The sequence below is a fragment of the Pinus tabuliformis genome, chromosome 4_1 (assembly GCF_031772625.1).
Source record: "Pinus tabuliformis cultivar Carrire ecotype Pingquan chromosome 4_1, CPIR1, whole genome shotgun sequence".
Classification (NCBI taxonomy): Eukaryota; Viridiplantae; Streptophyta; class Pinopsida; order Pinales; family Pinaceae; genus Pinus; species Pinus tabuliformis.
The window spans coordinates 675014899-675031035 of NC_142303.1; positions in this window are offsets into that span (position 1 = coordinate 675014899).

Genomic DNA, 16137 nt, shown 5'->3' on the forward strand with positions numbered 1-16137 from the left:
TTTACGAGATCAAGAAGTAGACAAATAAGGGTAGTTGAAAGTCGGCATGATGAAATCATCTTTTTTTTAGAAAGGTATCCCCTTATAATACAATTTAATTTATAAATAACCAAAGATAACTAATAACACAATAATTATATTAAAGAGGACCTAAAAATACTAAAAGTATTAAGTGATTTAAGTCAAAGAGGAAAAATTTGCAAGCCCTCTAAATTTCAAAATAGAATAGAAGAAATAACAATAGTTGTAACCAAATTGACAACAATCGTGACTAAAGTAACATCCTTTCTGACTTAGGTAACAACAACAATCATTGGCTATTGTGAGTTAGGTAACAACATTGTGACTTAGGTAACAACAATTGATAACCGATTACTGTGAATTATGTAATAACACTGTGTCTTAGGTAACAACAATTGGTAATCAACTACTTTTAATTAGGTAATAACATTGTGACTTAGGTAAAAAAAATTGGTAATCATCTACTGTGAATAAGGTAACAACATTGTGACTTAGGTAACAACAAAGGTAATTGATTGTTGTGAATTAGGTAACATGTATTGATAATTGATTGATGAAAATTAGGTAATGACAACTTTGACTTGGGTAACAACAATTTTAAATTGGAAACAAATATATATATATATACATACACCCATCATCAAAACACAAAAGAAAAATAACACTCCATTTTCATTTTTTTGAAAACAAAATAATTTAAAAGAAAACTTACCAAATTGCAGTCATGGGGATGTTCCCCTTGTTGGGTACAATCTTCAAATCTCTGTCATCCATAAGTACAAGAAATAAAGACTCCTTAGTAACTGGTAGGTGATATAGGCGAAGTCGATGACCATTGGAAAGAAAAGAGATATCATAATTGTCAATTTTAGTGAGGTGCACAGTTCCATTATCATGCACTTCACTGACCTCATAGGGGACTAACCATCTAGTTTGGAGCTTTCATGGGAAGCATTGAAACCTAGAATCGTACAATAGTTCCCAATCTTCCTTTTGGAAGTTTTTCATTTTTGATAAGATGATCATGCCATTCAGACCTTTCTTGCTGAACTATAGATGTTTGTTGAAGGGAAACAAGGTGCATTTAATTTAATTAATTGTTGTTGTAGGCACTATTTCTATGCTTATGAAAAATATAGAACAACTTCTTGAGAATTTCTTAAAGTATTGGTTTTGAATTCAATAGGAAATATTGGTTTTTTACCATGTAAGGTGAAAAACCAGTAGTATCATGCAAAGTTGTGTTATAAACCCACAAGGCTTTGCGAAGCTTAGAGGCCAAATCTTGGCGATTAGAAGCTACCATCTTGGTCAAATATTTTCCAAAACTTTATTTGTGCTTTCTACCTGACCATTCACTTGTAGATGGTATGGTGAGGTAACTCTATGTTTAATATCATATTTCTATAAAGTTGCAGAGATCTCGTGAGTTGTAAACTAAGGCCTTCCATCAGTCTCAGGTTCGCTAGGTAGGCCATATCAAACATAACATTTGAATAAGAAATTTATAACCACCTTCTTTGTAGCTCTCGGAACAACTATTGCTCCCAACCATTTTGTGACATAGTTTTTACAAACCAAAATATAGGAATTTTGATTTGAATGTGGATTAATAGAGCTTACAAAATCCATGGCCCATTTTTCAGATGGTTCATATGCAAGTTGTGTTTGAAGGGGCATTTCATGAGACTAAATGGGGTGCCCCATTCTCTAGAAATTATCATAGCTTTGAAATTATTTCTTATCATCTTTAAATATAGTGGGCCAGAAATAGCCCATTCGTAGTGCCTTCTGTCTAGTCCTACAATCAGCCAAATGACCTCCATTTGTCTCATCATGACAAGATTTGAGGATATCATAAACCTCATCTTCTCGAATACACCTACGAATTTAAAAATTTTCCCCTCTGTGGAAAGGTAACCGTCGATCCATGAAAATCGAGCACTTCGTTACACGATATGTTTATTTTCTTGAGGCGAGAGATGCAACGGTAATTTCCCTGATGAGATGTAATTCATAATGTCAGTGTACCAAGGTGCCTTTGATGATAAAAAAAAAAGTGTTTGTCTATAAATTGGTCTTTGATAGGGGAAGAATCAGGTGGAAGTGGGTCCTAGAATAAAAAATTTGCGACATTATTCTCTTTCCCAGACCGATCTTTTATGGTGATATCAAATTCTTGTAGCAATAATAACCAGCAAGACACTCTACCATTCATAATGGGTTTATTATCTATATACTTAATAACAGAGTGTTCAATATACAAAAGGATAGGGGTAGCCTCTAATGTGTTGACAAAATTTATTGATAGCATAAATAATAGCAAAAAATTATTTCTCTATCACAATGTAGTTTAATTTTGTAGGTGTCAATTTTTTGTTCATATAATAAATAGCGTAAGTTTTTCTATCTTCCTCCTATCCCAATATTTCTCCTATAGCCATATCAGATGCATCAAAGGATATGTGAAATGGAAATTTCCAATTGGGACCCCACAATACTAGTTCTATCAGTAGTAATTCCTTCAATTATGCAAAATCATTATCACATTTATTAGTCCAATCAAATTCTGCATGTCATGTTAATGCATATAAAGGTGCTACAATTCTAGAAAAATGAGTTATAAAATGATGATAGAAATGAACATAACCAAGAAAGATACATACATATTTTTGTGTCTGAGGAATAGGAAGTTTGAGAATTACCTCAATTTTTGTTGGAACTACTTGAATGCCTACAACAAATATTTAATGTCCTAGTACTATACCTTCGTTCATAAACATGTCATATTTCTCATTACTCAGGGATAATCTGGAAGCTATACATCTGATGATGACTTTTTCCAGATTGGTTAATGCTTCATCAAATTCATTTCCATATGGCATAAAATAATCCATATAAAGTTCAAGTCTTTCATTAATTAAGTCATAAAATATACTTAGAATTTTTCTTTGAAAAGTTGTGGGTGCATTGCAAAGACCAAATGGAAGAACTTTGTATACCAATGTTCCCTAAGAAGAAGTAAATGTCATTCTGTCTTGGGCTTTTGGAGTAATATGAGTCTTATTGTATCGACTAAATTCATCCACATAGGAAAACTATTTCTTCTCAACAAGGGTATCAAGGGCTTGATCTACCAATGGGAGAGGAAAATGATTCTTCTAGGTATACTTGTTTAATTCCATGTAATCTAAAAAAATTCTCCACTTTCCAATATTTTTAGGAGCAACAACTAATGGTGAGACCCACAACTATCAAATGTGTGATATATAAAATTGACATACATCAATTTCCGGAGTTCTTGTTTGACTACATTCCTAAAGCCTCCTTTGGGGTTGATGAATAGGGTGGAAATTATTTTCAAGATAAATATGGTGTATACACAATTAAGCGTCAACACCCTTCATATCTATACAATCCTAGGAGAAAGCTTATTTGTGTTTATAGAGCAATTGTATTAAGCGATCATGATGAGAATCAGTAAGGCCAACATTGATGTTGAGCATTTTACGAGCCTCATTCTCAACAAGGATACTATTATGGATAATCTAGAAATGCAATAGATGAATAGACTGGAGCAAGTCTAGATTTTCATCATCCCTAGCAACAACAATATTTTTGTTACACTTCAAAAGGTTGATATGCAAGCCAATTATACTCTGGATTGTAAACCATGGAGAAATAGGGATTATTAGACAACCTACAATTGCAACTTCAACCAACTATCTTTTGGATTGTGTAGGAGTAATATCTCAGAGACAAGCTTATCATGGTGATGCTCCAAGTGGGATTGTCCCTGGATGCATTCACCTTCACTGGTGGGAAATGCGGCAAAGGGAATACCTCTCCCAGATTATGTTAGAAGGAAGACGAAGATTTGACAGTGAAAATTTTACCACATGGAGACCGAGGTTGGTTGTAATTTTTTTAACTAGTGATTCGATCAAATCCCAGGTGAATGATACTGATTCTACCATTGATAATAGAAATATTTATAATATTTAAACTACCTAAATGTATCAGCAAGAGAAAATGAAGAACCAGTTGTAGGCGCATGCAAAAATGGCTCAGACTCATTGTAGAATGGATAACAATCCAGTAGTTGGAGAATGGAGAATGAGCATCCAATTGAGTTGCAGGTCTGCATGATTTCAAATTTTCTCAGGTTTCATGGGCTTGTAGCGATTCGACCACCCACCACTCACTCCATTAACTAGCAACTACCAGATGGCCTAAAAGGTTCCTTTCATTTGGAACTTCGTCTGACTGCAACTAACTCTCCTTTTTTATGTTTCCAGGCTCGGTGAGTGGCCGGAGTCAGAATTAGGGAAAATTTTAAGGATGGAAATTTATTTTAAAGATTAAAACCTTGGCAAATCTTACTAGTCCATAATATGAAAACTATAAAATGTTTGGTGATATTTTCGTAAGAATATTAAAACTTCTAATGATTTTATATAATCTCTATAAAGTTTCTGCGATTTAGATAAAATATTTTTTTCTTATAAAATTTGGGCGAACCGTTTTTAGGAAAAAATGGGAATTCGCGAATATTTTTTTTTGGAAAAAGCATGGAAAATTAGCCCATCTATGAATATTAGCCCCTAAAATTTTCCCTGGTCAGAATTTTTTCCAACAAGCATCTATTCCTGGTCAAATTTTCCGCTTGTGTAGACTACTCCAATTTCAACCTAAATAGACAATGAGTATGACAAGAAATTTAACCCTTGCTTAAAATATCCACCTAGTACATGAAGAATTTGAAAAACCATTAATTGAGGAATATATTTGTTGCAATGAGATTGAGAGGGAAATGAAAATAGGTTCGGGAAGCTGTGAATTCCAGATGCACCAAGTCGAATCCAGTAGATAAACAAAATGATATACGCCCTCTTCGACAGCAAAAAAACCTTGAACATAATTTATGTTTAGACAATGAAGACAGAACACGGATCAAAGGCCCCTGAAAACAAGATGTATGAGATGTATGGAAGCTAAAACGAAAAAGTCTATAAACCAGCCCGCCAACTGAAATTATGTCTAACATTATCAACCTTTCCGTTCCCATACCACCATATATACCAAGAACATAAAAAATCTGTATTTTCTAAATTGCTGAGAATAGAACACATTTTCATACATGGAGATGCTAAGAGCATTATAAACAGGGTCAAGAATTTCACTGAGTTCAGCCCCACATTCTATCCAACTAAATGAGGTGCATTATAATTCTACCAAACAAATTTCATAGTATTATTTTCTCACACATATACAGAGAGCAGAACTAGTAAAAGACCTCTTTTCAAAGAGAGGTATCAACATAGATAAGTATCACTTCACTTTGTTTCATATGTACAAGGCACACTAATGAATGCTAGATATATCAATTCCATATAGAGAATCCTTTCCCTATTTATTGATGATAAAATATGTTATGGTGTTCCTACTTATGCAATAACTTTGTTGGTATACATGATCTTGTAGAACTGAAGGTGATTTCTTTTTATCACTGATCTTAGGTAGATTACAGTAGAATGATACAGTTAAAGATAGGAAAATCTATCAGAAACAAGGACTATGTATCGAAAATATCAGTGAATGTTTTGTTACTGAAGTAAGGTTGTTTTTTCATTAAAGTAAGGTAGATGATATTTGTTGTTACTGAGAAAAATCCATGAGAGTATGTATGGAAAATATTAGTGAATCTACTCTTTTTTTTAATGAAAAGAAAAAATTTAATTTTAAATTGAAAAAAAAAATAGACTAAAAAAACTCTTACTATAGCCATGTTAAAATAAGAAAATTACTGCTGCATGAGGAGTTGGCTAAAATTAGAGATTTGACAGTTAAATAAGTGTTGAGGGTTGAGTGATTGAGTGTTGAGTCAAGTCAAGTTAAATGATAGATGACTTTTAGTGTGTGGTTGCATGTCAAGGTATTTGGGTAAGTTGCTATTTGGAAAAGGATAAATACCCTTCACTGGGTTCATTGTAGGCATCAAGTTTTGTATGATCAATAGAAGAGCCACAACTCATGTTTTGTGTGTGAATTTCTGTTTTGACTCCTCTAAAAAAGACAGAATGCAGTTGCAGTCTGTAGAGTCATAGTTTATTTTTTTTTGGTTAAGGGAGCCGTGACTGGCCTCCAGTCTACAAAGCCACCATATTTGCTGCATAGGCTTAGCGATAGTCAAAAAATTTAAAGCACAATCGTAGCTGCCATAACCCACCATGTTTTCCTTGAACTATCATTCCATGTTATAGTACAGTGAGTGTTAGTCGTAACTCGGAGTCAACAGTTTTCATGTTTGAAAGTCGAAAGGCATAGTCACTTACGATTATAAATATTTCTCATGTTATCATATGATTTTTTGAAGAGTTCTTATAAAGAGTAATTTTTTTATAAATATTTTTTATAGATAAATATCTTTTATATAAAAGATTTTTTGTATTAAAAAATAATAAAGAGTTATATTTAAAGGTTTTTTTGTAAAGTTTTTTTTATAAAAGGAGGTTTTGCAAGCACATAAAATGGAAAAATTTAGGGTTTCTAAAGAAAAGTATTCAAGAAAGATGGCTTTCTCAAATTTCTAGCCCCGGGTCCCATTGTTTATAGGGAAAGATTATGATGTGTGGGCCATTAAGATGGCGACCACGTTGCAGGAACATGATGTTTGGGATTATGTTCAGCTTGGGTTTTCAGAACCTAAGGATGAAGTAGCAGAATGAGCTCTCAATAATGCACAAAGGGAGCAATGGAAGAAAGACAAGAAGAAGAATGCACAAGCATTGCATCTTATCCATCAAGGAGTGGACCAAGAAGTGTTCTAAAATATTATGGTCACGTCTTCAGCAAAAGTAGCATAATATTTTGCCAACAAACTATACAAGAATAGCCAAATTCAATATTGTTAAGCTTCAGAATACTAGGAGGTATTTTGAAAGTCTACAAATGAAGAAGACATAGGACATCGATTATTTGATGAATTAAGTCATAACTGTCGTAAATCAATTAAATATGTATGGCGAAGAAATTAAAGATCAAACAATGGTTGAGAAGGTCCTCAGATATTTGTCTACCAAATTTGATGTTGTGGTAGTAGCCATAAAAGAAGCCAAATATTTGGCATCGTTGATAGTTGATGGGTTGATGGGATCACTTCTATCGCATGAGGCAAGGATAGACATTAATAACAATTCCACTTCAGAGACCAGCTTCAAAATTCAGGTTTCTATTTCAAGAGATAGAGGTCGAGGAAAAAATAGATCAAGAGGCAGAGGAAAAGGTGGAAGATATGGTGGTTAGAGAGATGGCCGAGAAGAGCATGAACATGAAAGTGGAAGCAACTACAGAAGCTTCAACAATAATGAAAGAGTTGGAAAATCAAAGGCGGGATGTTATTATTGCAATAAACTTGGTCACTATGCTCGTGATTACAGGAAGAAGATAGATAATTAAGGGAACGAGAGAGCTAATGTAATTGCAAAGAGTACTAAATCCATGTTCCTAGCTTTCCATACCATGCATGAACCTTCTGCTAGTGTGTAGATGTTAGATATTGGTTACAGTAACCACATGACACGCAACAAGAATTTGGTTGCAAATGTTGATCAATATGTGAAAACAAAGGTAAAGTTCGGGACTGATAAGACTATGGAAGTAAATAGAAGAGGAATGGTCAACATTATGACCAAGCAAGGGGAGTTGACGACAATCTTAGAGGTACATTATGTTCCTAGTATCAAACATCATTTGTTAATTATTGGTCAATTGACACAGAAATGATACAAATTTATCTTTCAAGGTCAAGAATTTGTTATATATGACAAGCCCCCAACCAAGCAGTTGATAGCGAAGGTGTAGATGACGAGGAACCGACTCTTTCCTCTAATTATGAATTACAATAGTTAGGTGAGTTCCTTTACAATTGCATATTATAATGATTATTGGTTATGGCACTTTTGATTTGGACACTTTCACTTTTCTAGTTTAAGATTGTTGCAGCAAAAACAAATGGTCAGAGGATTACCTCCCATCAAAGACCAGGCTGCTAGTACTTGTGAGTGTTGCGTCTTGGGAAAGAAACACCATGAAAGTTTTCCAAAGGTAGTTGCATAAAAATCAACACAACCTCTTGAGCTAGTGCATACATACTTGTGTGGACCTATGAGGACACAATTGATTGGTGGAAGTTGTTACTTCCTTACTTTCATTGATGACTATAGTAGAAAGAATTTGGTTTACTTCTTGAAGCAGAAGTCTGGAACTTTTGCAAAGTTCAAGGAATTCAAATCCTTATCAGATAACCAAAGTGATCAATAAATCAAGGTATAGAGGTCATATCATGGTGGAGAATATGATTAAAGGGCATTCAATGATTACTGTAAACAACATGGAATCAGAAGACAATTTATAACCAAGTACACATTGCAACATAATGGTGTAGCAGAGAGAAAGATAAGGACAATTATGCACATGGTAAGAAGGATGTTGAAAGGAAGAAACTTTTATAATGGGTATTGCACAGAAGGAGTTGGATGTGCTATCTATGTGATCAACAGATCTCCTTCAAAGAGTGCGATGAACAAAGTACCAGAAGAAGCATGGTTAGGTGAGTATTGCAGCATATATCATCTCAGAGTATTTGGATGTGTAGCTTATGCACATGTGCCTAAAGAGAGAAGGGCCAATTGGATGATAAAAGTGAAAAATGCATATATACTGGTTATAGTGAGCAATCAAAAACTTACAAATTATATAACCTTGTCACAAAGAAGACCATAATTAACAGAGGTGTTGTGTTCAAAGAATAAGAGTCATGGAATGGAACTGTGGACAAAACAGTTGATGCACAAGTGCCACTAATAGAAGAAGATGATGCAACAGAAAAAGAGCAGCAAGAATCATAGGTGAAGACACCAAACAGAGACACACCAACAAGGACTCCAAGCTTTTTTAGAGCAACATGCACCTTCAAACATATCAACAGATCGAGATTCTCCCAATAACCAATCAGGTAATGAATCAAGCAATGGTAAGAGAAAGATAAGAAGTCTGAAAGACATTTATGATGATTTGGATGTTAATTCAAATTTTGCATTGTTGTCATTCTGACCTTGTTCGTTTGAAGAAGAAATCAGAGATGAAAATTGGGAGCAAGCCATGGATGAATAATTGAAACTATTGAAAAGAATAATACATGGGATTTGATTGATTTACCAAAAGAAAAAAATCTTGTTGGTGTAAAGTAGGTGTACAAGATAAAGCTGAACGAGAAAGGTGAAATTGACAGATTCAAAGCTAGACTTGTAGCAAAAGGATTCTCGCAACAACCAGGAATAGATTTTGGAGAAACATTTGCTCTGGTAGCCAGATTGGATATAGTAAGATCAGTTCTAGCCACAGCAGCTCAAAACAAGTGGAAAGTATATCAGGTGGATGTGAAATCAACCTGCTTGAATGGTATTCTAGAAGAAGAAATTTCTGTGCAGCAACCTCCAGGATATGAATCTGAAGGTAATGTTTACTGGTTGAAGAAAGAGCTCTATGGACTGAACTAAGCGCCTAGAGCTTGGTGTAGCAGAATTGACAACTACATGATTAAGAATGGATTTTGCAGAAGAAACATTGAGCTTACGTTGTACAAAAAGATAAATGAGCATGGACATATTTTGATTGTTTGCTTATATGTTGATGACATGATTTTTACAAGTTATTTCGAGTTAGATGAATTTAAAGCAGTCACGATGAAAGAATTTGAGATGACAGACCTTGGTCTCATGAAATATTTTCTTGGCATAGAAGTTGAGAAATCTGAAAATGGAATTATTATTTGTCAAAATTAATATGGCAAAGATTTGTTGAAAAGATTCAGGATGGAAAATTGCAAACCTATCCCTACACCAATTGCAAATGGTACAAAGTTAAACAAGAATGATGAAGGATCAAATGTCAATCGAACTCTATTCAAAATATTGGTTGGCAGCCTCATGTATCTCACAACTACAAGACTGGATATTATGCAAGGAGTGAGTTTGATTTCTAGATTTATGGAGACAACAAAAGACACATATTGGAGTGCAGGAAAAAGAATTATGAGATACATATCTAGAACTAGAGATTGTAGCATAATGTATGCAAGCACAGAAAAGAAAGATTTGATTGGATACACAGATAGTGGTTTTCCAGGAAATTTGCATAATAGGAAGAGCACTTCTGGTTTTCTATTTCACCCTGGTTCAGGTGTGATTTCATGGGCATCTAAGAGGCAACCCATTGTACACTTTCGTCAGTAGAAGCAGAATATGTAGCAACAACCTCAACAACATGTCAAGTAGTGTGGTTAAGAAGAGTATTTGATGGACTCAAAGTAGAAACAACAAGGATCAACAACAATATATTGTGACAACACCTTAGTGATACTATCCAAGAATATTGTGTTTCGTCAAAAGACCAAGCATATTGATACTAGATATCACTTTATCAGAGAACTTGTGAGCAATGGAGAAGTTCACTTGAAGCCTTGTAAATCTAGTGATCAATTGACAGATATATTCACTAAGTCATTAGCACAAGATGTGTTTGAGTTTCATAGAAAAAACTTGGGTGTTGTAAGCCTAACTGGGACATAGACCATGTTTGAGTTGTTATGAGTCATGTTTTAGTTTAGCGTAATTAAAGGGGAGTGTTAAAATAAGATAATTACTCCTGCGTGAGGAGTTGGCTAAACTTAGAGAGACTAAGTGTTGAGGGCTGAGTGTTTGAGTGTTGAGTCAAGTCGAGTTAAGTGATAGACGACTTTTAGTATGGACTTTTAGTGTGTGGTTGCATGTCAAGATATTTTAGGCAAGGTGCTAGTTAGAAAAGGGTAAGTGGTAGACTACTTTTAGTGTGTGGTTGCATGTCAAGATATTTTAAGCGAGTTGCTAGTTAGAAAAAGATAAATACCCTTCACTAAGTTCATTGTAAGCAAGTTTTGTGTGATCAATAGAAAAGCACAGCTCATATTTTGGATGTGACAATTTATTTCTTCTCATCTTCCTGTCCAACAAGCCAATCACTCCTACAAAACAAACAAATAATTTCTGAAATCTCTTACCACCTGTCGACCTCTTTTTCTGAAATCTGTTACCACCTTTCGACCTCTTTCACTAACGTTGAAGCTAAGAAATCCTTCGTACCTTCTAGAATAACCTCCACGATCAAATCACGTAGAAACTGCTGGAGAAAGCTCTATCGCGTAACCCCCACAGACGCCCATAAACGATCTACTGTAGCGCGCATGTACCATGGAAACTACAAGATACATACACAGTACACCTCACGCCGATCATCATCCTTGACTTGGATGCAGTAAACAATCGATCTAAACAGGTTCTGAAAAGTCGACTAGTCTAGCCCTTCTTGCAGCATGGTTCGGTTTAGCTGTCGCGCTGAAGCCTTCGTGTGTATAGACACTGCACTTCCATTACGCCCAGAAACTTAGCTTTACTTATAAATGCATCCACCCATATTTGGCCCAAACTTTATGTGGCTTTATTCAAACTTTGCTGTTTGCGGGTGTTGCGATCACGAAGCACTCAAAGACAGTGGTGTCTAAAGCGACTGTTGTTGTGTTCTCAATGGAGACAATTGAGCATTGATCTTTCTAGTTTTTAAATAAAATAGCGGCATCTTAAAACAACTGCTATTGTGTTCTCCATATCGACCAAAACACAATTTAGCATTAAACTTTTCAGCCTTAAAAAAAGGCTTCACCTAAAATTTGACCCAGTTACATTTACTAAAACAATGATAACAATCAGTCTCTCTTTCGGTGACATTTAACCATCGAAGTTAAAAGAATGATAAAGAAACAACCTCTACCACCCTTCACGTAAAGTCGAAGTCGGTCCAAATTTCCGTGATTCAATACGTGGTTTGTTCATAAAGCAATTTTGGACGTTACTACAGATTTGATGTTTGTAAAACCACCTGTACTGTATAACATGTTTCCTACATGTAATCATTTACAAATCCACACATTTAGTCTTCTATTATTTTTTGCTGGATTTGTTACATTTATCAATTGACACATATATGACAGTGTAGGACTAAGGCATATCTTTGTTAAGAGTGTAATAGAGCTCAGTTTAAATGAATGCGAATTTAATTTGATGGTAAATTTTAAGAATATTTAAATTTGGTTGTAAATTTTAGGAATATTTAAAATTGGATAAAACAGGGAAGTGAATTATTTGACTTTGCATTTATTTAGTAAATCTATCGAGCTAAACGAGTTTTAAAACTTCAAATTTTAATATATCTCCAAAATCTATAAACAGTAAAATACACCACTAATATGAACAACAGACCGTGTAAAATAATGTAAAATATCACATTTCATTTCATTAAAATACATACAAACTATGGATGAACCCAGACTCTATGGATACACGAGTACTTCACATGCCATTCTTTTCCACCTTTTCATTCAACTACGTGGGGATTTTTGATAGACCAGAGTGAAACTGACCGATTTCCATTCTATTTCATTCAAACAAACCATCAAAATACACGTGAACTATGAACTATGCATGCGCCACCATGTATGTGAGACTACTTCACATGTCATTCCATGCTGTGCAGAGTATTCAATGGACAACAACAAGATCAAATAATTGACGTCGCTAGTATTCATTGGATTTGGGGATATTGATCAAACCAGTGATCTTTTCTGCTCTCCATAGTAATCTACAGTATTTGGTAGATCTAAAATTAGCACAATCATATTTATCAATATAGTTGATATAAGCCTCTAGACGTATATGAAACATATATACAACCACATATTCCAATGTGGTTGATATACTGAGATAAGTTTATATCAACCACATTAAACCACATTAATAATTATTATCGATATTTAAGATTATTAATAACTATATAAATATTAACAACCAGATTATTTATATATTACCGTATAAATATTATATTAATATTATAATAGTTATATAAACTCCTAATATATATTAATTAATAATAAAAATAACTCATAATAATATTAAATTATCATTAAATTATTTAAGTAATCTAATGATGTATAATTATAAAAAAATAATAACAATTATATTATATTATTATTATAATATACAAATATAATTACCATATTATCATAATAATTTAATCAATATTATATTATTATTATAACAATATACAAATATAATTATTATTATAATAATAATATAATCAATACTATTATAATATATTATATAATAGTATTATAATAAGAACAATAAAAACCAATTATTTATTATTTATGATAATTAATAACTATGAAAATAATAGCAACTATACTCTTATATAGTTATATATTTATGATTATTATATTAATATTATTATAATAATATAAACTCATAATAACAGCATCATTATTATTATTAGGCTTTAGTATTTTTAATATTTATCTTAGGGTTGTATATATAGAGTTAATTATTATCAGTATTTAGGATTATTAATAACTATATAAATATTAACAATGAGATTATTTATATATATATTTTTTTTCTTGGTAAAGACTAAATCTATTAAGTAAAATATGGTACAGACAGGACAAGCAAAAATCGCAGACCGGTAATGATGAATACATCAACCTCGGTCCCGGAGGAAAGATACAAACACAGAGCTATATGAGCAGCAAAAGACCGACAGACCGGAAATGATGGACAGATCAACCTCGGTCTCGGAGGAAAGATACAAACTCAGAGCTGCAACAGAAAATTCGAGAGCAGAGACTGACTATCAGGCTATTACCCCAACGGGTCAGTAACTACACCACAGTGTTTCTTCCCTTTCTTTTTGTTAACTTTTGTCCAGCCATCATGGGGAGAATGGGCTAGGACAACTTGAAGACTAGAGATCTCTATTTCCGGGAGCTCCTTCTCTGAATCAGAGGATGAAGTCTCATGGGGACGTTTCTGGGAGCTAGCTGTGACATGGATGGGCCCCATATTGTCCTGGGGCGGAACCATCGGCTGAGGCGGCTGATCTGGTTCTGTCGCGCTTTCCTCCTTTTCCTTACTAGGGATGCTGGAGCTGTCAGGCGGCGGTTGACAAGGAGCCCAACGCTTGGGCTTGGAATGAGCGAAGAGGCCCTTTTTTTTTCTCGCAGACAGCGATGGACAGGAGTTATGCAGGTGCCCTGTTAGGTGACAATGGCGGCATCGGAAGGCAGTGTTTTCGTATTCTATATACTGGGTCCAGACAAGGTCCTTGATCTTGAGATTGATGTATTCTGGCAATCCCTTGCTTAGATCAAGCTCCACACAAACTCTGGCATATGTATAAAGCCCTTGCCGTTGTCTCTCGTAGTCTCCCGTTAGAAAGGAACCCAAGGCGTTGCCTATTTGCCTATATACCTCGGTGTGCCACAGGTGAACTGGGAGATTTGGGAGTCTGATCCATACAGGGGCTTTAGTGATGACTGCTGAAGCTGGGTCAAAGTCTGGAAACCATGGAGTTAGGAAGAGTCCAGCTGAACCCATGAACCAAGGGCCTTCGTCGAGGGCAAAGTAGCAGTGCTCGAGGTCATCGAACAGCACTATGAAATAACCCTTTGCACAGAAATAAACCTTGCATCGATCAGTCCAGTTTTCCTTAATCCAGTCGTAAAGATCCTGTGAGCGCGGCCATAGCCCATTAAACCTGCAGATGATGGCCCTTTCAGCAAATTTTTGGTTGTCATCTTCAAGATCAGGGTAGGAAATCTCAACTGAGGGGATCTCCTCCATTTTGTCAACCAAAAAAGGCTTGGGCGAAGTCTGCATTGGTGGATCTGCCTTTTCAGTCTTCTTGGCATGAACTGCATCTTTATACGAAAAAGCCTTAGCTGAGGATGGCTCTCCCACAGCTCCTCCTCTCAAACGAAGGGTTAAGATAATAGATGCGTCTTTCTCAATGCCATAAAAAGAAATAGGAAGGAGATCCTCAAGATGTTTACCTTTGTAGAGAAGCCGTTGAGCTGCAGAGGGGATCCCCAGTTTGGTTTGCAGTGCATGCTTTAGATTTTGTACTAGATCCGCCTGACGAACCCATTGTAGCATGGTTTTGCCGTTGAGGAGCCGGATTTGAATCTGGAATGATGAGGCTGTTTCTGCATGCCTTTTTCCCCATCCGATCTGTGGAGAGGGTGGGCAGATGTCCTGATAGAAATTCGAATCCTGTTTTTGTCTCAGGAGCAGGGGCGGCGCGCTTCTGTTTGGTGTAGTCCCTTTCTTTCTGGAGGCCATGTTCGGAGGAAAAGCTAAGGGATCAACCAGATCTTTCATATCCGTTGCTCCATTAACCAGAAGGGGCCTGAAAATGCATGCCGTGGTTATAGAGGGACGGGTCCAGGCTTTTCTTGAGATCTCTGCAAAGAGGTTTGCAGGCCTTTTTGGATCTGCGTCCCCAGTGATCGTGGCGAGGGTATCATGTGTGCCTGCCTCTGCGTGGTAAACCCTAGATCTTTGCCCATATCTCTCCAAACCTTTCGCCGCCTGAGCAGTCCGTGACCCAACTGTTGCGTGGGGCCTGGAGATAGCAGAGCTGGGATTCGAGCCGGTGTACATGGCGAGATCATGATGCGGATCTGCTGCAAAGAGACAGCCCCTTGGTCTTTGCCCAGATCCTTCGAACCTCTTCACGCTCAGAGCGATCCAGGAGCCTACGGCGGCCGAGGGCAGAGAGACGGCGGAGCTAGGGTTCGCCATTTTTTTTTTATCCTTAGATTATTTATATATATTACTGTATAAATATTATAATAATTATATAAACTCTTAATATATGTTAATTAATAATAACAATAACTCATAATAATATTATATTATCATTATATTTTTTAAAAAATCTCATAATATAAAATGATAAAAAAATAATAACAACTATATTCTATAATAATAATAATAATAATAATAATAAATTATAATATTATTATAATAATATACAAATTTAATTATTATTATAATAATAATATAATCAATATTATTTTTTATGATTATTAATAACTATACAAATAATAGCAACTATATTCTTATAGAATATATATTTATATATTTATGATTATTATATGAATTTTATTATAATAATATAAATTCATTA